Genomic DNA, 26,126 nt, shown 5'->3' with positions numbered 1-26,126 from the left:
GTGTGCACATATGCTAAGAATCCGTTAACTTGTTTCCTTCCCAAACCTTTTCCTTTTCCACAACCTCAGAATTTGTTAAGTATAAAAAGTGATGTATAAATGCCAATACTGTCCTAGAAATTGAAGTCACCCCAGGGTGTAGGAAGTGTATTGACAGCATCTCTAACGAGTATTTACTTGCTTATTCTAAATCTGAGAAGGTGTTATGAAGTTTATTTTTATTTTTGCATATTGCCAATTCTAAAGAAGGCTTATTTAAAACTGACAGTTAAATAAATAATTATTTTACTGGAAAACCTTGAATGTAAGTGTTATTTGGATACTTGTATGTGTGGAATTCTATGCTACAGTTCTACAGCTCACATTTAGCCCTCTTGAGATAAGTCTGGCTGCTCAGTCCCTCTACCAACTTGTGTAGTACCGACCTATACCAATAGGTGGGTTACCTAATACCAAGAGGACAAGACTGGTGTAGTCTCCCACAGGGTTACTGTGCACAATCTTGCCTAACAGCTATCTTTCCTTTTGCTAGTATTTATGTCAGGTTGATAAACCTGACCAATGCTTGTTCACCTTTCTTTTACTATGACTTTGCATTATCAAGCATGTGCATACAGTATGGCATCAAGCATGTTTGACGTGAGTAGTTGAGTTGACTCATGGTGAACCTATCAGTGCTACTAGCCTGTTTGGTCATGTCACAAACCCTGCGTCATTGGTCAACCATGATTACAAACGTATCTCCCTGCTCCACTTCACCCTAAACTTAATCTCCAGAGGGGTCACAGTAATACGCAATAGCTTGTAGACCAAAGACTTTCTCCCATTTCAAAGTTGAAAAGAACCTTCAACACTAAATTGACTTTTGTCTTGTACAACAGCTCTGACCAAAGTTGACTCACCACATCCCACTGTACAGTGTACTATACAAATGAATGAAACACAAAATATGCATACAAATCTCCTAACAAGCAACATTCCTCTTCTGTAATTAACTGGCCCATTGTGTTACATCCAGCCAATCACCATCAGGATATATGAGCTGTTTTCAGTATTGCTTAAACGTATTTCAAACTCCAAATTTGAGCCCTAACTTTGGAGGGTTCTACCCACTTAATTTTCCTTTCCAGTCTCCCTTTGCTGTTTTTTACAGCAAAGTCTTGTGATGGAGTTTCTACCTGCATCCAAAAATGAGGTCAGAGCGCCCCTCTTCAAGAAAGAAGACAGCATGATAATCTGTCCTGTAGGAATTTGCCCAACCAGAGTCCTCAGCCACATGTTTTAGCCCTCACTGTACCTTTCACAAAGGAGGAATATTAATTTGCATATCAGTTTTTTTCCACCCACTTGAGCAGTCCAGCGCCGAAATGCTATGGCAATCCTCCTTTGAACAAGACTGCCAACAGCGTTCCCAGACACGTGTGTTGGCCTACTCTGGCCTCATCAGTGAGGTATAGCTGTGCCTCTCTGAGCACAGTATACAAGGGGTCCACGTCTGGATAACACTAGGTAACTTAGGGTGACCAACCCCAAGTTACTTTTACATACAAAAAGAGCTCAGGGTGCCCGTCTGCAAGAAAGAACTCTGCATCAGCAGTTCATCCAATTACTAGAGAACTTAAACATGAAACTATCAATTCTCTTTATGCCGAGTGCTCACCGTAGGAATGCTATGCTTCATATTGCAGTTCTTAGGCTATCTAGTACATTTTCATAATGATCTATTTCTATGACTAACCTGAAGGTAAGCAGAAAACATACAAATTGTGTAATATTTTTAATAGTTTAACCTCAATTAATGTATGGTAGCTCACCTAAGGTGTATATGTTTCATAATATGATTTGCATATGATTTTATTGATCGTAGATTAAATTTGGTTGCTTAGACACTAAAAATCCCCCCAATGAAGTTGTGATAGCGGATACACTCGTGTTTAGGTATTATTGCAAAGAAGTGGTTTCCCAAGCAGAATGTTACTTTGTTCTTTTTGCCTTTTTTGCTGAACAATTGTTAGAAAAAACAAATCTTTTTGTGAAGGAGAGTGTCTTTCTGCATCATGCTACATTACGCACAGAATTTCTACTTGATGAGCTTGGGTGCACCATGTTTGATCTAATCGCATCAATCTGTGCTTACAAGTAGCAAGTATATTTCACTGCAGCTTTACACTTTTGGGCTAGGATCCTATTTACCTTTTATGTGATTCTGATATTGCCTTATGCTAATACCTGGCACTTGTGTCTTATAATTTTTTGATATTATAGAACCATAATATTTAATTGTATCTGTGAAACGCAATCCTGGTGTAATTTCATTATACAATATTGCCATATGGACCATTTTCTATATTCTTGTGAATCATTTATATATTCTTTATAAACACTCATGAGATTATTTATAGTTGGATTTTACTTTTTGGTATATAATAAACTTTGAATATTACAATAGTGAAGTGAATTAGATTTATTCTATTTCCATTTTACAGAAAACATTTTAACATAATTATAAGAAGAAAATAATGAAGAGTAAAGAAATGTTTGTGATATTGCAAAAATAAATAAAGTTCCTCCAATTCAGAATTGCATGTGTCTATTTTATATATCCTTTTGGATTTCTCTTGGTGCAATAAACATTCTCAGTTTCCACCTCTGTTAGGAAGTCTTGCATTTTCAAATTGAACATATTATATATTGATTATATTTTCATTTTGATGTTCTCTTGCCAATGTACATCCATGTGAAATTTTATGTTGTGATTCTTGATCGCTCTGATGATACATTGAGTCCTGTAAACTACATATTTCATGTTGCAATTAATGTGATCTTGTATTGTATACTTTTTCCTGTTTGATAGTTGTATAGTTTTTGTTTTGTCCATCGTTAGATGGCAGATATTACAGCTGCTGCATTTGAAAGTCCTGTTGGTTTTTTTTGTAAACAACGTTGATTCAACTTTATTTCCTTTAATATGTCATTATCTGGTTCCATAAAGCTTGGACATATATGTTTTATTGTGGTTGCCCAGCGGTTTGTAATAGTCGGCATATCCTTTGTGCATTTCCTATGACCTTTGTCCGATGTCAATATTGTCCCATGTTCTTTAAGGATATTGGATACAATTACATTTTTCCAAACTTCTTTTGATGTTTGTGTCCTGGTTATTTTCACTTTTAATGTTTAGAACCAACAAAGATGATCTTGATTTTGTATTGCCTTTTAAAGATGCGTGTTCAATCATTTTCACATGGTATCCTGTGTCATGCAATTTATCTTTCAATTCTTCTGCTTGTTTATGATGCTCTTCTTTGTCACTGCAATTGCTTTTAATTTGTACAAGTTATCCATGCCACATATCATTTATTGTGTGACATAGATGAGACTTTTTAGCATGAAGAATGGTATTGCTAGCTGATATTTTCTGTAGATTCTGTGAATTGTATTGTTAGTAATGAATAGTTTTAGAACAAAACAAAATAGCTTGGACCTACTGTAATTCACAGTTATGTAATGTTGCAGTTATGTTGGTTGAGATGAGCTACATGTTCTTTTAGAGCTGATATGTCTCGGTTCCAAATGATCAAAATAGCATCTATGTATTGACTCCAATACATTATATTGTTTCCCTTTCTGGTTGCTGGGTCTGTCCATGCATGTTCTATGGCATTGTTTCACATATACAGGTTAGGTGAATGTGGCACATGTGTGGCCCCTTAGAAGTTCCCTGTTTTTGTTTGTATAATTCTCAATTAAAGCATATATTATTATTTAGCATGTTGTAGTGTGTGTTAATGGGTATATAAGTATGAAAAATAGAAATGGACAATTTGCTTTTGTTTGAATGAGAGTCATATGTTTTAGTTTGCACATTCTTAAAATGTTTGTGCTATTTTTGGGATTGCCTCCATTATTCACAATGTTCCCCCCCCCCTGGAAACACACAATGATTATCCAACATAGACCTCCTCATACTGATTTGGAAATGTAAATAGGCTTTTACACTGCACCAGTTACCACCATAGTGGTCTCCTACTGGTGGGGCTTGTCTACAGAGGGGAGAGGAAGGGTGAAGTAGAAAGGCCAAGTGAAAGCAGCTTTAGGCAATCTGGACACACACCACTGATGAGGTATAGGGTAGACGGAAACGGGAATTGGTGTTGAATACACATTTCTCTCTTGCACTTGTCCTCTGTTGTCTTGTTTGTTGCATTGGTCTCTTGTCTCTGCTGTTAATGATGGTGAGGTTGAACAGTGTAATTGTAGTGGCGTTATTGTCTGCTTTGGTAGATAGCATAAATAGGTATATAGCAAAAATAGGTAGATAGCATAAATTGTGTGTTTTTTGGCACATTCATTGTTATATTTTGTATTTATCTGAGCACTGACTGTCTTTTGACAAGAAATAACATACATAGTGGCCATAAAAAAAGAGCAGAGGCATTTGCTGGGTAGATTTCTATTACATTAATCGTTGTAGTACTGAACTATTTAGCCCTGCGCATGGAGGTGTATTTTGTAACATATAGGGAAAAGGAAAGGAGTACATGGCATTAAAAACTGGCATAAAATGCATGGAGTCCTTAATAACATGGTGACATTTTACACGTGGATGTTTCTGAGAAGTGCACATGTGAGCAGTAAGTGAAATGGCCCCTTGGTGTGTGCAGGTGGGGGCAGCAGGGCGACTTCAGGCACTAGTGTGTGAAGTTTGAATATCGATTTGAAGAGTTCTACTGGTGGATTGGCATCAGGGGACGAGCACAGTGTAGCGGCGCAAGCCATTAGAAGGAAAGTAAGTGAGAGGGGGTACACAGGGGCTGGGGGAAAGATGTGTTTCTGAGGGACGAGGAGCATAGGTTTTGGGCAGAGGAGTATATAGAGATCCAGTGTACAAGGCAAGACCTTGAATGAATGTAATTAAGAGGACCAGAATTTTTAGAGTGTGATTTTGCATAGAGAGCAATCCAGCTTGGTGTATGTAGGTAGATGTAGTGGAAGATCGTGATAGGTCAAGACGTGTTTGAATAGCAAAGTTGGGAGCTTTCTTGAGAGGCGCAGCGTCAAGCAACAGTAAAGCTTGCTGAGCACTAGAGTGAGATTAGAGATTTTGCAGGGTGGTGGATGAGGCGGTGGTATATTTTTCTGATGCTAAAGAGGTTGAGTCTGGCATCGGAGGTGGTGGTGGCTGTAATGAACCAGACCACTTCCAAATCCCTCCTCATGGGTGTAAACCACTGGGGAGGGATAAGGCGATCTAGGGGAAATAATATAAGTGACGGGAGAGTGGGGGCATCATTGGAGGCAGGGAGAAAGGTGACTTCTGTTTTGTAGGAAATTAGCATGAGGCGGCATGGTGCCATTCAGTGGTGGATGGTAGCTAGGCAGTTGGTTAGACCTTTGGCTATTAGAGGGACCAGGGCGAGAAGAACACCTGGGTGCCATAAGCAAAGTTGTGATAGTTAGATCCGTAAAAGGAAATTAGCTTTCCCAAGGAGGAGTTGTACAGGGTGAAGAGGAATGGAGCTCGGCTTGCTACTTAAGAAATGTCCACTGGGAGTGGGGTGGGAGAAAAGATATTGGAGGTCCATGAGATGGACAAGGAGTTGTCATAGAGAGAGATCCAGTAAAGTGCAGCGTTTTCAAAGCCAAGGAAAGAATCCCCAGTGTTGAAGGCTTCACAAACCTCTACTAGTATTGGTGATGGAGGAGCTGTTTGGCTAAAATATGTGAAGGGGGAATGGAACATCGACAGTGAAAAAAATATATTTCACATTGCTCTATAACGTTTTCATGCATTTATACTTTGAGAAGTAAGATCTTAAAGTTAAGTGTTTGGCATCATTAAGAGTTTGGCCGTATTAGCAGTGCTAATACTGCTAAACTGAATTACCATTGCTGCCAGTGGAAATGGTAACACTTTTACTGATTATGGCTGTTTGTTACTCCCCATGGGACTTATTTGGGGAGTGGCAGGAATACCACATATGGTTACACCACCAATATACCATTACCACCATTTGTAAGTGGGGTGATGCGTCCACACACAAGCAGGTGATTTTCTTTGCGAAGCCGATGATCAGGTAGAGTGGCAAAACAGGCGATATCTGTAATACTACTTGGTTTGACCACTAAGAGCAAACTCGTAATGAGGCCCACTGTGTGATTCCCTGTAAATAACATTGTTTTAAAAAAAAAAAGGTGCTGTGCAGTTCGAACTCTCCAAACCTTTTGCACACGGGGCTGCGAGACCTGTCATTGTGCTATGAGTTTGGCTTGACGTGTTACCTTTCTTAAGCCATTTTAACATCCTTGCATAAAGGGAGTGGGCAGACAGCCAACAAAAGTGACTTTTTGCTACTGTGAGGGCTATTACAGTTATACTGCCAGACAGAATTACAGATACTGCATGGGGTAAGCATGCAGTGACAGGAAGGTTCTGCATGATTTCGATCCATGCTGAAACGCCTGTAAACCTCTTTTTGGAATCCATAGCAATCCATTGGGGACATGTGGACGTGTCGAATTATCCTGCATACAAAAGTAGCGAAAAAAATGAAGAATTTCAGTACCAAATCTCAAAATTAGCTGGAACCGGAAAAACATGGGCCTCATTATGAGTTTGGTGGTAATTCGGCAGTTAATCCACCGAATTACCACCAAACTCAAATGCTGTTACTGCCTCTTGGTCCCGCGGATTTATTGCGAGATTACAAGTGGTGGTAGGGAGGTGTTCATTCCCATTTTCAGAGTTCATATGACTCCATGGGGATTTCAGTGGAATTGCCACCAGCGACAGTTCCGCTGACAGTTATTCCGCTGGTTTTGCCAATAGTTGGTGGTAAAGTGAAGTATTTACCTACAGCTTTTTGCTAACGGTAAATCCTCCACCTTACCACCAAAGTATGGTGGTGTGGTAATACAGCAGTAATCTAATTACTGCTGCATTACTTCCATTTTTACCCACACTGCTGTACTTGTAATGAGGCTTGTGGTATTTTCAAACCCTGCATGTTTTACCACAAACGCATAACTTATGTGTTTAGTGAGCACATGTTGTGAACACGTTTTGTTCGTCCTGAGTGACAAGAGTATCATTGTTAAAAAAAGTCAACATTTGAAAAACGGCTCTTATAATTCATGACTGAAGATGTAGAGTCTGAAAAGAGCCTGGGAAAGTCTCTCCTGTAAGAAGCTGAAAACATTTGTCTTGCTGAGACAAGTGTGTATTTTTGAGTGTGCGTGGGTCTCTATTTGTAGCTTTCTTGGTGCTGTGAGGGCATGGATACATGGAGAAATTGTTTAATTGTGTCTTCATGTTTGTATATTTGCCTGGGCTATTTTTCTGAAGAGTGAAAACATTGTAAAACGAAAGGAATTGAGGATTCGCTTCCATGTGTTAGATTCCCAAAAACAAAAAGTTCCTCCTGTGCATGCCAGACAAATAGAGACACTTTGAAAACTTTAGAACGGACTGATCTCAGAAGGGCCTGATCCGAGTTTCTCTATTGTGTGCAAGCACAAGGTCCTCATGAGGTCTTCAATTATGCAAATAATCCCAAAATTCAAATGGATAATTTTCTGCAATTTATGCAGATATAATGAGTAGTATGGACATTTCCCCATCTCTTAAAATAGGGAATTTTGTGCATTCCTGATCTGATTAATTAATTTATGTATCAAATGTATATATATACTTGACTAAAGTGGTCCACTTTTGGTAAGATTCCAAGGAAAAGTTAAAAACGTAAAGATAAAACTGTAACTACATTTTTATATAAAGAGTTCATAGTTGCACAGGTTTTTAATTCGAAATTACATCCCAGTGAGACACGTATTTAAGCATATAGTCATGAGACAAAGGTTCCTCCACTTAAAAGTGAGATATGTTTCCAAATGTACACATTAAGAAGAGTACAGATATGTGTATTACTAAAGTAACATTCACCAATTGAATAGTGCACTCCACAAACAGTCTCAAGTTACTTATGCAATGTGGTAGGTGATATTAGTATCCATCTAAATAGTACTAATTCTGCCAACCGTGGCATGAATTAAGGTTCATTTGGTCCCATATAGAATCACACCAGTGACCTGTTGGTTACACAACAATTTCTTCAGCCACCCATGAAATTAGTTACTGTTTTACCAGCTCGTTGATAAGGGTACATTTCACTGTGAATATTATTTTACTGTGATACAAAATTGCAACAAATCAAAACATGCTTGTTATCCTTTAGAATAGGGTTATCGAACTCCAGGCCTCGAGGGCCAGAAACATGTCGAATTTTCAGGATAGCCCTCATTAACGTTCATGAGATGAATTTGCATACAATGACTCTAAATGTAAGCACATTTTCTCTCATGAATATTAATGAGAAATATACTGAAAACCCGTCAAGATTCCAGTCCTCCAGACCTGGAGTTGGACAACCCTGCTTTAGAACATTGCGATTATGTCACTCATGGCACATCTCCCTACCTTTAGTCAACAATTAACACTGAAATATTACATGGCCTGCTGCCGATACGTGCTCCAATGAGTAAACAATTTTGTATTGTATTGTATTGTATTTTGTTACTTATAACACAGAACATACCCCGTTTCTTATCTGTTATAACCCCTTTCTATTAAAGAGCAGTAGGAAACTGCAGAAGCAAATCACAAACCATGTTTCTAATGACTAAAAAGCTATTCCTGTAACAAGACTACTCCTTTAAAGTTTGACTTTGGCGTATCTTAAGATGTCTGTAAGAATTTCTATATAATGCAGAAGGGAAACAAAAGGGGCCGTGGAATGGAGAAGCTATTAGGTTGTGTTGCCATTCTTAGTTTCAGCACAGATATCACAATATTATGACGATATTTATAATCAGTACATCATCATCATAGCTTAGTTTATTCCGGGTCTGTGATTCATGAAATATGTATATAAACAAGTATACAGTTCATTGCACATAATAGCAGCAATCAATTGATCGAAGGCCCTGCCATGTGGTACAAATACACATTCTAAACAAACAAACTACCGTACATCGATTAGGGTGTCATTACTTTCAATAGTGCAAAGAGTAAAATATAGAATCGATAATTAGCACTATCCTAAAATTGATATAACTGCAGGGTAATCTCATGTGGCTGTAAGTAAAAAAAGATTAAGGCCCTCATTCTGAGTTGGGCGGTAAGGGTTAACGGTCACCGGTAAGGAGACCGGTGCCTTTAAACCCTTACCGGCCAATTCCGAGGTCCCTTAGCGGGACCCGCAAAGGACCTGTGGTCTGACCACACGTCCTTTACGGGTCCCGCTAAGGGACCAGGGTGCTAATAACGGGCCCGCTATTTGCGGGCCTGTAATTAGCGCCTTCCCCATTCCCATTGAGTCCTATGGGGGCTCAAATGAGAATGGGGAATGGTTGGTTGAATGGGGAGTTACCGGGTCCGCACAGGTCGGAATGACCCGATAAGTCCCCATTCAACCAGACCGGACCCGGACCTGGTTTTGGAGACAGCCATAGTGCTAATAGCACCATGGCTGCCTCCAAACTCGGAATGAGGGCCTAAGTGTATTCAAATAATGTGCCCTCTTACTCCAAGCTCTACCTAGGAAGTGAGAAACTGCATAGATAGTCACACTTGTAGATATTAATTTAGAATATGTCAGTGCTCCTAACATTGACCTAATGCCAGATGTTTAAGACATGGGGCATCATTCCGAGTATGGTGGTAGTCATGGCGCTATTTGCGCCATGACTACCTCCCATACCGGTACCGACTCTGACCTGGTTCAATGGGGACTTACCGGTGTAGTCCGACCTTTGCGGGACCGCTAAGTCCCCATTGAAAAATCCATTCCTATTTGAGCCCGCATAGGGCTCTATATGGAATGGGAAAGTAGCTAATAACGGTACCGCAATTTACGGTACCGTTATTAGCTCTGAAGTCCCTTAACGGGTCCCGTCCATAACGCCTGATCAGACCAGGCGTTAAAGAAGGGACCCGCTAAGGGACCTCGTAGTAGGTCGGTAAAGGATTACCGGCACCGGTCTCCTTAACGGTACCCAGTATCCCTTACCGACCGACTCCGAATGAGGCCCATGGACCCAGCCATTGTTTCCTGATATTAGCATATAAACGTTATATTTTCTGGGGGCGAGGGAGAGAAGAGTGGCTCAGTTTGATCCAAATATGTCTCAGCAACAAAAAGTGTGCTTGTACTCAAGATAGCTTGTAATGCAAGGGAATGATTGAGCTCTGTTGGACATATCACAGCCCAATCATGATACTCCTGTTTTTTTAATTACTAAAGATTGCTTTAGAATATCATAGGCTGTTCTAAGAGGTGTCCCAATTTCGGAGTTTCAAGTACATATATGTCAATACTGTTAGGTAGTTTGTGGATTCAATTGTAGATATCGATAAGGAGCATCCACTAAAATAACACCCCCATGCTATACAAAACTACCTGCAATTCTGTGACAAAAAACAGGCTGTATTTGGAGTTACAACTTAATTTAGGTGGACCCACAGCTTTATGCTGGAAAGACACCACAGTAAAATATATGTACATTGGTAGATTTTTTCACACTAACTAAGGTTCACTGCACACATGCAGTCGTTATAACAATCAGAGAATTATGTTTCTGTATCTAATTCTAGTAGGGCAATCTAATCTCTAAACAACATAGGGCCTCAAAAAAGAGTTTGGAGGTAGCCATGGTGCTATTTGCGCCATGGCTGCCTCCAAAACCGGGTCCGACCCTGGTTTGGTGAGATGGGGACTTACCGGTCCATTCCGACCTTGGATAATGGTAAGTCCCCATTTACCAAACCATTCCCCATTCCCATTTGAGCCCCCATAGGGCTCAATGGGGAGGGTGCAAATAACGACCCGGCGCATGCCAAGGCCGTTATTTGCGCCCTGGTCCCCTAACGGGAACCGTAAGGTACGTTTGGTCTGACCAAACGCACCTTACGGGTCCCGTTGGGGGACCTCGGAATAGGGAGCAAAGGGATTACCGGCACCAGTGTCCTTACCGGTGCCCGGTATCCCTTTGCGCCCGGGTCGGAATGAGGCCCATAGTCTGTGTCCATAATTACATTACTACTTATTGGCCAGTGTGTTGAAAGACTTCCCATGGCATTTAAACAAATTTGATGTTCTTTTTTGCAATAAAACGTTTTATTTTTTCCAGTATCAAAAATTAGTATTGGTATCAGAGAAAAGATTCACAGAAATATGTGATTTGCTTGAGATCTCCTATTAGCAATGTGTTCCCATGTGCAATCTGGTGTGATTGGTTTCTAGCATATGCAAGTAAAAGAAATACAAGCACTAGTGGGCTGCATCACAGTCTACAGGCTTGAGTTTAGAAAAGCTGTGCTATCAATTTAGAATGCACATTATATTGTTTTATCTGGACTATGAATTAACCCAAGATTATAATTTTCTGAAAGGGCAACAACTATCACACCAATTGCCTTGGGTAATTGTGATGTATCTAAACTGGGGTCCTCTCACTTCAAAACAAGATAATTGGTGAAATGTTATTGTTCACTAGATATTGCATCACTCTCTTTGGTCCCGATATCTCTTTTTACATGACCAAGATTTCACAGGTCACAAATTAGCAATCAATCATGGGAATGTGGAAGATGTAACCCTTTCACAAGCACAGTGTCAATCTACACTTGTGAAAACCAGAGGATTCAATTATTTAGGTATGATTTACAAAAGTCTGCACCCTCACGCTGGCAAATGGTACCTGTTTTACTCTTCTCATGCAGCACAGCGAAATGCAGAGAAATACTATTTGATATTATTTCAATACAATGTTACTCATCTTTGCATCCAGTGAAAGCAGGATATATTTCAAACTAAGAAGCTACACTATCTGCTTTCTATACTGTTGGGGATTGTTTATCAGCCACTGTGTGCTTTGCACAAGACAATACTGTGTATTCTGCAATAAATCTAATGTTTCTTGGCTTTAAATAAAGTTAGCAAGAAATGTTGCATTTTGCAATAAATGTTAAAGCATTCTTTTCGGCATGACTTCCCCTAGTGACATTCGCTCCCAGTCCACCCATTCCTGTGATTTACAGAGGAATAGTTCTAGAGGGCATATCCCTGAATTCTTTGGGGAATTTGTATACTAACTTTTGAATCATTCTTTAAGGCACAGATTGAGCAAGGACCCTGAAGGGCTTCAGGCAATTCCAAGTCGGCGAGGTGCATTATGCTATGTACTCTCCTTCTAGGAAATGAGACATGCCTCGGATAAAATTTGATTCATGCTCCCTAATGACTAAGGCCCCTTCACCTCCAGATATAGTCCAAGCTCAACACTTATCGATTTGGGACAGGGATTCTTCTTTTAGGCAGTCTTCAGGATCCTAGCTCTTCTCCCTATATGTTTCTTCTTATATAAAACAGGACAAGGCACGGCGTTGGGCGCCGCCGGTATTGTAATGCACCGGGAGCCGTTGTGCATGCTACTAGCCCTACCTCCTTTTCCATTTAACCTACAACTCCAAGCCCAGCAGGTGAAGCCCACAGGACAAGGGTGCAGTGTTGGGTGCCTCCAATTTTCGGCGCAGAGGTGGCTTTGTGTGGTTCCAGAAGTTTGTGGTTTTTGTTTTTATTCTGCTCACTAATTGATTGAAATGCAGGGCTTTTGGTCATTCCATATTCCAACACAGAAAGCCTCTAGTGGTCGTCCAAGTAGTGGCCTACTAAATTGAGTAGATCCCAATTTTAACTGGCCTATTATACCAAGGGAGACCGGCTTGCCAGAACTCCAACATCTGGTAGCATTAACTCCTGATGGCTGCATATATTGTTGTATAATGTATATAATAGATTGAATTCTTTAACAACGATGAATAAAGTCCATGAGCTGGTCCAATCTTGGGAAGTATCCAACCTGATTACATCTATGCAGTGGTTTCAGGAGATTTTAATCTTCAAATTGAACCCTTAGCCGATCTGGAAGGGATATAGGATGACCAAGATAAAGTATGGGATGTTCCACACTTATTAACTGCCCGACCAAAGAAGGCCCATCCCTTGGCTGCTAAAACAACTTGCTTCATGTATGCGCTTCAGTTAAGGGCATACCAGCAATGACCAACCAGCACGCCATGCGTTCTTCAGGCCTATTGGTTCTTCCTTAATTGAGTATATTTTTGTATCACTCACAAGATAGAAAAGGGTAAACACGTTTGAGATACATGATAGACACAAAAGCGACCATAGGCCATTATTGATCTCCTTTGTGTCTTCAGTTAAACAGACGTCTGTATGCAAGGCCATGGATTCTAACCAGGCCATAGATATCGTAGGGCACACAAGGAGAGAGGTAAAGTGGGCTAAACAACATTATTGGAAGGTTATGTGAGATTGTCAGTCAGTATTACTTAATTAAGGTTCAGGCAAGTAGTTCAAAATGTACAAAGCCAACATTTCATATGTTAAAATTATCAACTTAAAACAATAAAATATTAAAACCAATCATCCCATTTTAAACGTGACCAGGTGGACTATTATCAGCCTTCCCCACTACACGGAAGAAGAACTGGGCCCTGGAAATCTCCTGCAACAAGATCAGAAGACCCAGTCATAGGACAAAGGTTTATTGTCTTTATTACAAATTCAAATGACAGGGATTGCAGCAGGAACAACGTAACATTCTCCACACGCTCTTGTTCGTCAAGAGCCTGTCATCTGGTTGTGTTAACCCGTGACATCACAAAAAATGAAGTTCCATCCCAGAAATCTAACAGGGGAAGGGATTGGTTAGTGAGGTGAACTACATATCTATTCTATAGGGGGTAAGAGCACTCATTGGGTAAACCATATCTGGTGGCTCCATCCTGAGACCACTTCTAAAAGTATCAAATACAAAGTTACAGGTTAGTGAAAGATGCTTGGCCGCTGCAACCAAGTGTAACTTAGAATGAAGGTGAATAGTGATTGGATGGAAAGGGTCTTCTCAGCCTTGGAGCCTTGGACAGGTAGCAGGCCAAGTGCAACAACTCAAGGTAGTGGCAACGACCCTGAAGGTGATGCGTGTTCCCAATAGGTTACCTTCTCCAATCTCCTAGACCTTGAGACAGAGCATTAACCTGTGTTACTTTTGTATTCTCCTGCCTTCAGTACAACTGGAAAAGCCATCCCTGTCTATCTTGGATGAATAGGTCCTGTCTTGTAGGTGTGGATCACGTGTGTAGGGACCGCAAAATGGATTTGTCTTGTCTGTAATTGTAAGGATTTTCGGCTTGTATTCCCTGCATTTGCTCTATCTCTCCAGCTAACTGGAAACTTCCCTTCTTTCAGTGTCCTTGGCTGACTGTGCATGGTAGCCATGCTGAAAGCCTGTTCGGCACACTCCAGCTGGATCAGCCTGTCAGCAGTCTCTGTGCTTCGAGTACTTGAAGCATCTCCCATTCACTCCAATGTACCTGTGGCTTCCATCTTTAGTCACATGGCAGTACCTGTTAGTCACGTTAGGCGTCAGCAAGAAGCTCATATGTATTCTCATGCGTCTTGCGGTGTTTGGCGCAACAAAAGATATACATGTGTCAGTCCTCTAGCTATGTGAGTCATAAGCATATTCTTCATGTCTATCAGCAATAAAACTAAATGTCTGTGTTACTTAGTGCAGAGAGGGGTATCTGCTTCATGTTTAATGTATCTATGTCATGGTGTCAGTCATGATGTCATCAGTACTCCCTGAAGTTGTAGTCAGTCAACTTGTTCGATGGAGGGCAACTTTATCTCTTCAATACTATCATCCGGGTATGGTCTGAACGGTAGTCTGAGTGAATAGCGTTTCTCGCATCTGTGATACATTGATGATGGAGAGGAGGGGCCCACAAACGATGTACAGCTCTCGTTTCTTTGTCGCTGATCTGGGAGCGGGATGGGTGCAACAAGGGCCATGTCTAGTTCCCCCTCTTCACCATCCTAAAAACATATTAGTACAGTACAAAATTTCATAACAATAAAAGGTACAGAGCACAATTATTAACAACCTTTCCAGAGCATCCTCATCATTATTAATAAGTGTTCAGGTGCCATTTTCTACTCAAATTACTCATTATAGTTATTCTGCCTGAGTTCCAGTGGACCTTGGAGAAATCAAGTAAGCACCCACACAACATATTTTGTGGTTGCCGTCATAAGATAAATGAAGATTGGGCAACATAGTCAAATCCCTCATTCTTCCGAATAGGTAATAAATAGCGTCTTCTGACGGAAGAGTATCAAGGAAAGCGTGGAGAAGGGTCTAAGGTGTAAAAGAGCAATATGGACAGGATTCAGGGCAAGGATTATCACATGCTGCAAGCCTTACACCTACATTTAAACAACTAGAATGTGCTCTGGTGATTAGAAACAATGTACAAAAGGTGAGAAATTTAAATAAATGCCATAGAATGTGGAGTTAAAAGATTCTCAATAAATCCATGTGTTTGTTTACTAAATTCTTTATGATAAGAGTCCTTTGCATAATGGCTTAATAACTGGGCTTTCCATGACCGAGTGGGGATTTTCCCCCATGGGAAGGTAAGATTGTTTAGATGGAGGCACAAACGCTAGTCAGTGCCATCTCCACCTTATTTACCCAGGGAATCTCAAATGCCCTTTCACTATTTCAAATATGTGCTTGTAATTTCATTGGATTACAGTAACCAAACATCCTGCTGCCATATAATGCCGTAGCTTTGGCCTCTGCTTTGTAAATTCTTAGCATTGGCTTAACTGGTTGAGTTTTATAGGGAGTGGCAAATGTAACACCTGCATCTATAGCCTACATCAATTTAGAAGCATGTTTAATCAGATGACTTTGAGTTTTAATATTAGAAGTGAAACGAATACTGAAGTAATCAAAGTTCTTGACCTGGGATGTCATTTGAAAATAAAAGTCTTCCATTTGTTATTCACATTTTGGGTAAAGCACAAAGTAGCCCACTTTGCAACATTAGCCTCTAAGTCCAAATCATTCATGGCCACGGTATAGGCATGGATTATTTTTTTGCAATGATTTTTTATTACTTGCTAAAAGCACACAATCATCTGCGTAAAATAGTGCTGGGATACCCTTACCATTAATTCTTGGAACGTCCTCATTAAGATTCTGCAGCAGAGATGTCAGACCATTAGTGTGTAGAGCAAATAATATGCTTGTGACAGATGAACGTGTGTCTATCCTCATCATGCTTGTAGTTATTCAACTCTGCCCTATTCCAGGTCATGATTCAAGTTTACTGGGCTGTCTTGGATGATCAGGACCAGAGTTTGCGGGGAAGCAGATCATCATACGTCAATGGCAGCCACATTATTTATTTCTGCCAAAATCTTCCCTCAGTTGTAGTTTTCCATCATTTACATCTCTTTGCAGCTCTCTTTTGAAATGGATATCGAATTGCATTTTTGCTAGTCCTTTTTCTTTCATCATCATCATCATCATCATCATCATTAACTCTTCATGTCTTGCAGGATAGCTCAGGGGCAACGTGCTCACCTTGGAAGCAAGATGACACAGAGCACCACAGGTTTGATCCCCGGGTCTGTGCTTAAAAACCTCTGGGTATTAAGCGGGTTATAAATATCAGAACAGAAATAGAATGTACAACATCCATTGGCCAACTTCCATGTACATCAACTATTAATAGCAATACAAAGTCATTACAACCTTCTTGACCTCCTTCAATTACCCTGGCTTCAGTTCATATCAAGGTATTTTAGCTGTCTTTTTCTACCTTCTTCTATGTACTTTGCCCATCTGTCTTAGAGCAGTGCATTGTGTCTTCTCCCCAGCTAGGTTTAGCGCAGAGTACACATGGACGCAGAATAAAACTAACAGGCCAACAGATGAGAAGTCATTTTTCAGTGGGGCACACTGAAATTGTCTTTACGGTTTGTTATCCTATGTTTGTAATTTTTATGTTCTCACGGGTGACAGAAAGGCTGCTGCCAACTTGTCAAAATCAGTGAATGATCTTATCGGTCAATGCATCCCTTTGCTTATAATGCCCCCATTGCAATTTGGGGGTGCCTGAAACAGCAAAAGAATCCTCCTCCCCACACCCCCGCAGCATGTGGCCTGTGTCATACATATCATAACTGGTCTCCTTGTCTGGACATTTACCCTGGTCTGACAACTGAGAAATGATTTTGAAATCTTTCCCCTTTATGAGTGGGCTCTAAGGGGTAGCATAGTTTGAAATCACTGATAATAAAGGACTATATCATTCAGAGAGGTGCTCTAATCCAGGTACCGATCCAGATTTAACCACATTCTATGGTGGACAATCTTTTTGTCTGGAACTGTCACTCTTGTTTCATTCATTTAATTGTGTATCTTTAATTAGAGTATCAATCTTCTGTGCATTAGTTTGACCATTAGCTGTCTCTATAGAATGTCTTTCATAGCACATCAACACTTTATTTACTACACCCGTATCAGAGGCCATTGGAAGATAATTCCCCACATGCATATCTGCATCATGTACCAGTTGCAACATGGAATCTACCATTTCCTCGATTATGGTTTGGCACACTTGAGTCAGAGGTTAGGCTAATACATGCAAACGTTCACCATGGCCTGACTTATTCAATTCCTCAATCAAATTAGACAATGAAGATGTAGGTCTGAACAGAGAACACTTGTATAGCAGCATGTCCAGGAAGTTACTGGCTGATTATATGCCACTCTTTCTAGGAATACTAGGTTCACATGCACCATCCAACAGGGTTCAGTGGTCAATTTATGATTTTGATGCATTCATTATTATTTTCTTGCCAACCATCAACTCTTTTATGATCCAATACTTGTTGCTAGTTGATATTTGGTATATGGCTCTTTTATTGTTGGACATCATTATTCCTTTTGTCATTGACACTTTTAGTGTCAGTGTCGCTGACAGTTTTCAGGCTATTTCCTCCTACCAGTTTGTTATTAAGCTTCATTTCACAAGCATGGGATGCAAGGTTGAATTTTGAGTATTGGAGTCCCAGGATTTGTTTTCCACCAATAGATCCAATTAAAAAAAGTCACTGGGGTTCAAGACACCCTTAAGGGGAAACATTGGTATACATATATGTGACTCAAGCCAGATGCTTCTATATCCATCAGGTGTATGAGCCATTTCTGCTCAGGGATTTCCATTTGAATCTTTAGTGAGAATACTCACTATGCGTCTTTTCGTCTCATGAGAGCTATTCTGCTTCCAGCTATTCGCTTGGCAGATGGGTCTCCTAGGGATGCCTGTGTCTGCACAAAGCTCACATATAAAATACTGAGTGGGGTAACTAACCCATATTTACCCCGTCCACCACGTTCTATGTAATTGTCCAATACATATCCCATGTAATCCCAACCTGTAATTAGGGGGAATTTTTCAAATGGAAATTTTCAAATTGGTGCTGCCATCATGCATATAATGAGGCCCCACGTTTGGTAAAAACAATACGAATAAGTATGTCAAAGTCCTTCTGACTAGTATACGTTTTGTGAATTGGTTCCCTTTCTAGGAGTAACTGGTTGAGATGGAGTTTCATGACTAAGCCTTTTGCGGTACAATCAACGTGAGAAATGGGAAGTAGTGGGCTTCCCAAGATTCCTAATGAAACCTGATTATTATACTGGTACCCTGGTTCGGTCCTCCCGACTTGGCGCTAGCTAGGAGGTTTGCCAGTCTTTAACAAATTGCCTCCTCTCCTTCTACAGATAGTGTGCCCACCATAGTTTGTGGTCATGGCCCACCCATGCAGATAAATGGGAATTTTAGTTTGTATGCGGGTCCGAATAGTACTGTGTCTGTGCTGTGAGTTATTGAAGAACTGTCCCTGTTATTGGCCTGTAACAACCAGGAAAGGCAGAGCACCCTTTGGGGCTAGTTTGCTCACGAGTATACACTTTAAGATATGACAGATTGCTTGCTGCAGTATGTCACTGAGTCCAGGTATTTTAGAATATAGGAAAATTAGTTGTAATTTAAAAAAAAATGAATAGGCCTCCAACAGCACAATCACCTCATGGTAACACAGATAATTCCTAAGGCACGCTTCCGTGATGCCCCCCGCCACCCGACTCGCCACAGTCGAGTACACAAGCAGCCAAAGACTGCCAAGTCGACCTTGATCATACTACTGATACTTTCAGATCATATCAACAGAGGTTTGCAGGGACAATTAGCCACAACACGAGGAGAGAGAAATGGTGGCCGCCACACCCTACCTATCTTTGATGCCATCCTTCTATTGCCTTTGATATCTTTCCCCTTGCCTTGTATCGAAAATGTGTAGAAGAGACCCCAAAGGGTGGATTTGCAATCCTAGAACAAGCGCTGCAGGACTCCAGAGAGAAACTGGTGACAGAATGGAAAGGCACCTGTCAAACCATTCTTATAAATAGGAACGAAACAGAAGAATCTTTGGTTCGCGACCCTGGCAGGATAAAAAAAAAGATATACTTCAATGATTGGATTGACACACAAGAATCAATCTATAACTATAAACATTGTGATGAATTCTGGTTTAGGCCGTGAAAATTAAACCAACTACCAAGATATGTAAACATGTTTCCCAATCCATTTCTGAGAATGCAATACCTGTGCCTACATCTTAACATATTTCCATGGAACCTGCTGTTACTCGAGAGGAAAGGCGCTAACATGACGTCTACATGCAGACTATGCCGCAAGGATAACATAATCGCATCCATTCAACATCTGATTTTTAGCTGCCCAGAGTTAAAAGCTGAAAGGGAACTAGAAACGGGCGATATTGTGAAGCAATATGGTGGCAGGTCCATTGGCGATGGGTCGCAAATCTTAATGGAGGGAGAACAAACACGCGGTTTTTTGGCAGTGTCAAAATTCTTGCTGCCAATCCAGGTGTGACTCGAAGCAGTTAAAAGCGATGAAAGAGACTCCCCCGACTAAAGCCGCCAAATTGTATGATCTGTTAAATGACTTAATTTGCTCTTTTGGACTTTCTGTAATTTTTATATGGAGAAAATGTTATGTAGCTATAAAGACAGTAATATGGACGTCACTATTTTGGCAAAAGGTTTCCTATATATATATATATATACATATATATATATATATACATATATATATATATATATATATATATCTTTCCCCTCCTCATCCGCACCACTTACCATCCATGCCCCCCACCCCCATTGCTGGGCACTCATAGCTTAGCCTTTAGGTCTTGGAGACATGGGGTGTCAGCCTTTAGGAGTGAGATCTACCACCGGTCAGCTGTCTGGGAACAGTGCCACTCATTCTTAGGGACCGGGCCCAGACCATTTTATATGGGTGCAGCTGTTGGTGGAAATCTGAGCCATTGTGTCTCGGCGCATTCCTGAATGTGCACCCTTTGGGGTTGGGCTGGGCTGCTCTCCGTTGAGTCTATCTTCCCTCGCTGTCTCGTTATTCACATGGCCAGACCCCTAGGGCTAACAGTCCCCAGAAGTGCCTAACTCCACAATTTCCTGATCCTCGCCTGTGATGCTTTATACCCTCACATCTGGACCTAAACAAGGTATGGCAAGGCTCCCGGAGTGTCGGCTGCACCTGCATATCACACGACTCTTGTTTGACGGATGTCACTAGAGTCCACTGAGCACACGCGTCAGTTGACGATTGAAGTACAATAACAGAATGAATGAAAGCTAAACATTGGTTGTAGCCATAAAATGGCCTCTAGGCACCGTGAGGCAACCACAGGTGGGGGACTCAGCAGGTGACCTTACCATTGCAGACCCATTATTCTTAAAATATTACGTTTAAGCACAATGACCATGAAACAGCCAGAAAGAAGATATAACATTGCATAGTTCCAATGGAGCAATACAATATAAAAGTATAAAACGTGAAACATTGAGCATTAATCATCTCAAAGTAAACATGTCAATGGCATCCTAAATGTGATTGCTTGTCTCCAATATGCTGCAATGTACTACTGAGTTTATCATTTCCTTTTCATCCAATCGTTAAGTTCACTTGACGCAGCGTCTGTGCACGTACAAATCCAAAACTGTGAAGAGTTGTGAGGATTACTGGGAATTCCATTTTGTTTGTATCTGTATCTGCATTTTCATGGCTAGTATCCTTATATTGTTCAATTACTTTCTTTTGCTAACCTCAGTAGGCAGATTCTGATACAGTTATTTGAAAGCCTGTTATTGGAATGATTTTTGATTGATTGCTAATAACAATGAAATGTAGCAGCTCTTTAAACTTCCCAACTCTGCATACATGTTCTACTACATTCTCCAGAGATGTAAGGTCTGGCATGTGATGCCAATAGAACGGTATTAGCACATTAATGTGTTATCCCAAATTGTTTTTCAAGATTTTCATATACCTCTCACATCATTACGTTATGTGCTCTAAAGTAACATTCACCTTATCGAGTGATTCTGCTTTCAGATACAGGGAGATGTAATATGGCTCCAGACTATGGTAGTTGGGTAAAGTGCTGGTGATGGCAGCTAAGCAAATCTTGAGGGTTTGGAAAGCAAGAAAAAAACAAAGGTAGAGGGCTGGCTGTCAGATTTGCAGACTCTGTCCAGTTATGAGAAATTCATGATATAAAAGCTGAAACGTGAGGGTGAATATTTGGAGATGTGGGGACCATTTAATGAACTGTATGGTTGAGATTAGTCTTTCCTTTGAGATAGTTGTGAGAATTGTGAGAAACCTGAGAGTATTCTCCCAAGTAGACCTCGAGAATCCCTTATTCAGGTGGCCATGGAAGGGCTGGCGCTCTCAAATCCCAACCCTAGGGGTGGGCGAACGAATGAGGATCACCTGGGTAGGGGAGCCCAGGGTTGTGCTCGGGGAAATATCTCAGGGGAGATGCAGTATCATACAAGGGAAGAAGGAGAAGAAGACGAGATCCATGAGACCTTGGTAGGTTGCACCACATCTGTCTCCCTTGCTCCCAATGTACTAGCCTTAATAGAATCCAACCACGCCTACACCTCTGGTAAACCAACCTCCATTACATCCAGAAACTATCCCTCCCAAAATCCCTTTTTTCCTGTGTCTTACCCGAATACACCCGGTCATACTTTTCCACGTCCCTTGCAAGACGACGCAGAGCAACAGAGGTTCGATCCACGGTTCCGCACTTAGAAACCTCTGGGTATTAAGCGCGTTATAAATGACCAATCGTAATCATCATAAAAGTGAATCCGACAGAGAGATGTCCACAGTGAACTGTTTAAAAAGACATTAAGATTTGCGAGTACCAAAAGAGAAATAGATTTGTGAAAAGCCGTAGTGAACCCAACGGAGGGAGGCAAGCAGTCGAGAATGGTTTAAATCATTTAAGAAAGGGTCTGAGCCTGGAAGAGGGGGATCCAGGGGTGAGTAGTAATCACCACGACACATGAATGCAACCGAGAAAGCATTTTTGAATGTAAACTAGAGTGAACCCAACAGCAGGGAGGCTGATATTCGAGAGGAATCTGAGCCCGAAAGAGGTGGACCCAGAGGTGAAGAATCATCACTTCAAGTGCAATCTGAAAGGAACTTTTTGTTTGTTATTTTGAATGGATCAGGCCATCGGAAGCAATTAAGCTAACCTCCAAAAGTCCTGATATTGATAGGAACTGTTTGTGAACCTGAGTCTGGAAGAGGGTGATCCAGGGGGGAAAATTCATCACCCAACGTACATTTGGAAAGGAACTTTTAATTGTTAATTTTGAATATATCAGGCCCTGATAGCAGAGAACGGAACTGTCATGTCTTGCTGGGAAAGCTTGAGCATGTGCTGTGCTCAGGAGTACACCTTGTCCCGTGCTCAAAACGTGGGGAAAGGAGACCCCCCAGCTACCACATCGTGATTTATCATTTGTGAACGCTTTTTTCTTTCTTATGTTTCTTATCCCACACTCTTTTTGTATTTAGCGTAAGGATTGGCAATAGGTTTTTCTTCGTATAGGCCCTTTTTATTTTGACAACACCACTACGAATGCCTTATTTTGATTTGATTGTCGTAGCTTGCTCCCATTTTAGATTTAGGTTTAGATTAGGCATTTTTCCACCCTACCTATACAGTTTAATAAACACCCTTGAACTGTGATCACTTTTGTCTGCCTATTCTTGATACCATGTCATCCTTACAGAGTTGTGTCGAATGCATGATTTGTGGGAATGTAGGTGTGTGTGATGACTGTGTGTGTGTGTATGAGTGCGAATCGTGTCGTCTATTTATGTTTGTATATGTTTATTTTTCTCCCTTTTTTTGTTTTTTTTTTCTCTTTAGTTACATTGCAAAGGGTTGCTTGTAGCTGGTGGCTTTAAGATGTGTGACTCCATAAGGAGGAATGGAACTAGCCTCCGTTTTCCTTCTTTTGGAAAAGCTGCCATCTGAATTGTTATGGTGTATATCATTGATGTTTGTAATATGTTTATTATCTCGAAATGATAAATAGTTTAAAAAACATTATAAAGTAACATTTCAGCTGCATTTATGTTTTCGTCCCAGAGCTGTGAGTTTTCTCCCCTATCATCACTGTAAACCTCCTAACTATTCTTTAGGCCATTTTCACAGCGGATGGATCTCCTTTCCCGCTTTTGATTCATTCTGACCATGGCTCTCCTATTTCGTTTAGGGTGCGCTGCAAGTTGTTGAAGAGGTCTGCAATGGTGGGCTCTGGCGGAGCAGGCTGTGTCACTGGAGGTAGGTGTCGCTGCTGATAATGTATTCCAATTCCTTCTTTTCTATGAGTCTGATGAGGGGTGATATAGGGAAGGGAGGGTTTTGAGGGGAGTCCGGCAAATGAAAACAATATTTTGATGTAATTTTTTCTATACAAATTTGCTCTCATTTTAACTTCCATCCATGACGACCACCATGGCTGCACTGACTACAACTCCTTACTCTCTCACACTCTGCATTCATCTTCTCTCATGAGCAAGTCGCTCCGTCTCTGCCTGCACACACCCCTGCTTTTGCTTCTTTCTCGACTCGGCAATGTGCTCTCCTCAGACATCAAAGCAATTCCATCAGTGGAAACGTCCAAAACCAATCTCAAACCTTAGTAGGGAGTGAGTCAGAGGCATAGCCAGGCTAGTCTCCCAAGTGGGGCCTGAAGCCAATGTAGTTGGTCCACATTAACATCTGTAAATGCCCGCAGAGCGCTGCTGAGTGGGCATTCACAGACTTTGGGTTGGCCTTGCCAGCTCAGGCCCTGTGTACGTTTCTGGAGTGAGTTTGCCCTCAAACCCCCCTACCTTCCCATCACAACTCACCTCCCATCCCACCTCTCTTGCTAACCTGCAAAGGATTATGAATATGAAAACTGAACTGACATTGGGCCTCATTACAAGTTTGGCTGTAGCCTTGCCGGTCAAACCGGCAGGCTGCCACCGAACTTGCAAATTTTACCGGTGCCTGGGAATCGGCATCGACATGCTCTGCTCGCGGGTGCCGGTCCGCCCGCCAGGTACGATCTGGCAGGCGAAAAGGCACCCACGAGCGGAACTCGTAGTTTGCTGGTCCGGTAACTACGGTACCGGGAAGCTTACCGGTACCATAGTTACCAGACCGGCAAACTTGTAATGAGGCCCATTATTATGTTTATACTGGCCATACGCCCTAGTTCTCAGAATATGTATGTCTTTTCCTTTAGTTGCATTCCCCGATCTATGTTCCTATATCAGCCCTTCATCACCAAGTCTACCCTTCCATTTGACCAAATAATCTTGTCAAGGCATCCAACACTGGGTTTGCCCGCCGCCTTCTGTAACTGTATTTTCTGTGTCATTTCTGTTCAAAATGACATCCTTGCTTTTAAAAAATACAATCGCAAATCAAATCCCTGTTCATGAGGGTTTTAACTTAGAAAAAAACAGAGTAAAATATAAAATAAGCTTTTTTTTCAGGAAATCAGGGCAATGGGTGTTATCAAAGAAACTTATGCTAATCTGAAGGGTGCTAACTGCTCCCCAACGCTGGTTCCTACGCAATTACGCAAAGGTTATAGAACTAATAATACAGTTTCATTCCATCTTCTCCAATTTTCTGAAATCTTTTCATCTTTCGTTTGGTTAGAATATTAATTTTAGCTCATTAATTGCGTCGTCCGGTTTGTAAATAATATTTCTTACCTCTCTGCCACCAAAACAATGAGCAAGGACACCACTGAATGACATCATACTTACTAGCCCCCTTCAGCCCCACCAAAGATTCCTCCCCGTCCTAATGAAGATTCTGCGCTCTTCTTTCCCTAGTGGTTGAAATGTATTCCTCACTGTCCACCCGCTCTGGAGGACGTGCATGTCCCCATCATCTGCAACCTCTGTGCCTTGCTGGGGACATGGGCGGCCACATCCTAGCGGCACTTGTATTCATTTTGTGCCCGCACAGCCTTGTTTTGAATTACTTTATAATTGCTAAATTTCGCACCGCGATTCTTAGGTCTGTCCTCTTCAAAGAAAACTCTTAAATAAAAACAAACCAATCCCTGTGTAACAAAAGATCACGTATCAGCTCCAAGTCAGTCACACAAGTCATTTTATACCAAGCTCTGTTGCATGGTATCAACCTCATGTTGGTAACTGCGGATACAGTGACAGTGCTCTGATAAGTCTTCTGCGTGCTCTCTCGGCATATGCAAATTTTCTGGATTACAAGCCCGACCACGTGTATTCTTGCAGGACTGCCGATGAAGAGGAGCGCTGCAGGTGGATCCACATGCTGCAGATACTAAGCAATTTGGAATCTCCCAAAATGACCGGGTTTATTAGACCGAATGGGTGATTTGGCCAAGTTTTGGCCGTTCAAAAATTCTGAACGGTTGAAAAAGTTTGACCAAATCACCCATGCGTTGCTAAGGCCTGCGGGGGCTGTGCGTGTGTCCACCGCACCCTTGCTCACTATACTGTGAGTAGGGGGTGCAGGGGTGTCCCCCGCAGCCATCCAGAAAAAGCCACAAAAAAAGAAAAGATAAAAAAGCTGGGTTACGGGGTTGTCCCCCTCACCATTGTTCACTATATTATGAGCAGTGATTTCAGGGGTGTCCCCGACAGCCATCCCGAAAAAGCCCACCCCCCAAAAAAGGATAGGACCCTGTGGCACCGGTTCCTGATCACAGTAGTGAAA

General features: G+C 41.3%; 1 long non-coding RNA gene across 1 annotated transcript in view; it reads left to right on the top strand.

The window, feature by feature from the left end:
- The window catches only part of LOC138455868 (uncharacterized), a 63,181-nt gene extending 39,388 nt beyond the window's left edge, over nt 1-23,793 (top strand). Inside the window, exon 3 of the long non-coding RNA XR_011262041.1 lies at nt 23,635-23,793. This is a non-coding gene — a long non-coding RNA (uncharacterized lncRNA). The remainder of the gene's footprint in view (nt 1-23,634) is intronic.
- Nucleotides 23,794-26,126: the final 2,333 nt, after the last annotated feature.

This window comes from Ambystoma mexicanum, chromosome 1p (genome assembly GCF_040938575.1).
Source record: "Ambystoma mexicanum isolate Mex_15411 chromosome 1p, UKY_AmexF1_1, whole genome shotgun sequence".
Taxonomy (NCBI): domain Eukaryota; kingdom Metazoa; phylum Chordata; class Amphibia; order Caudata; family Ambystomatidae; genus Ambystoma; species Ambystoma mexicanum.
The sequence above is the reverse complement of the archived record's forward strand: the minus strand, read 5'-3'. Positions and strand labels throughout refer to the sequence as shown.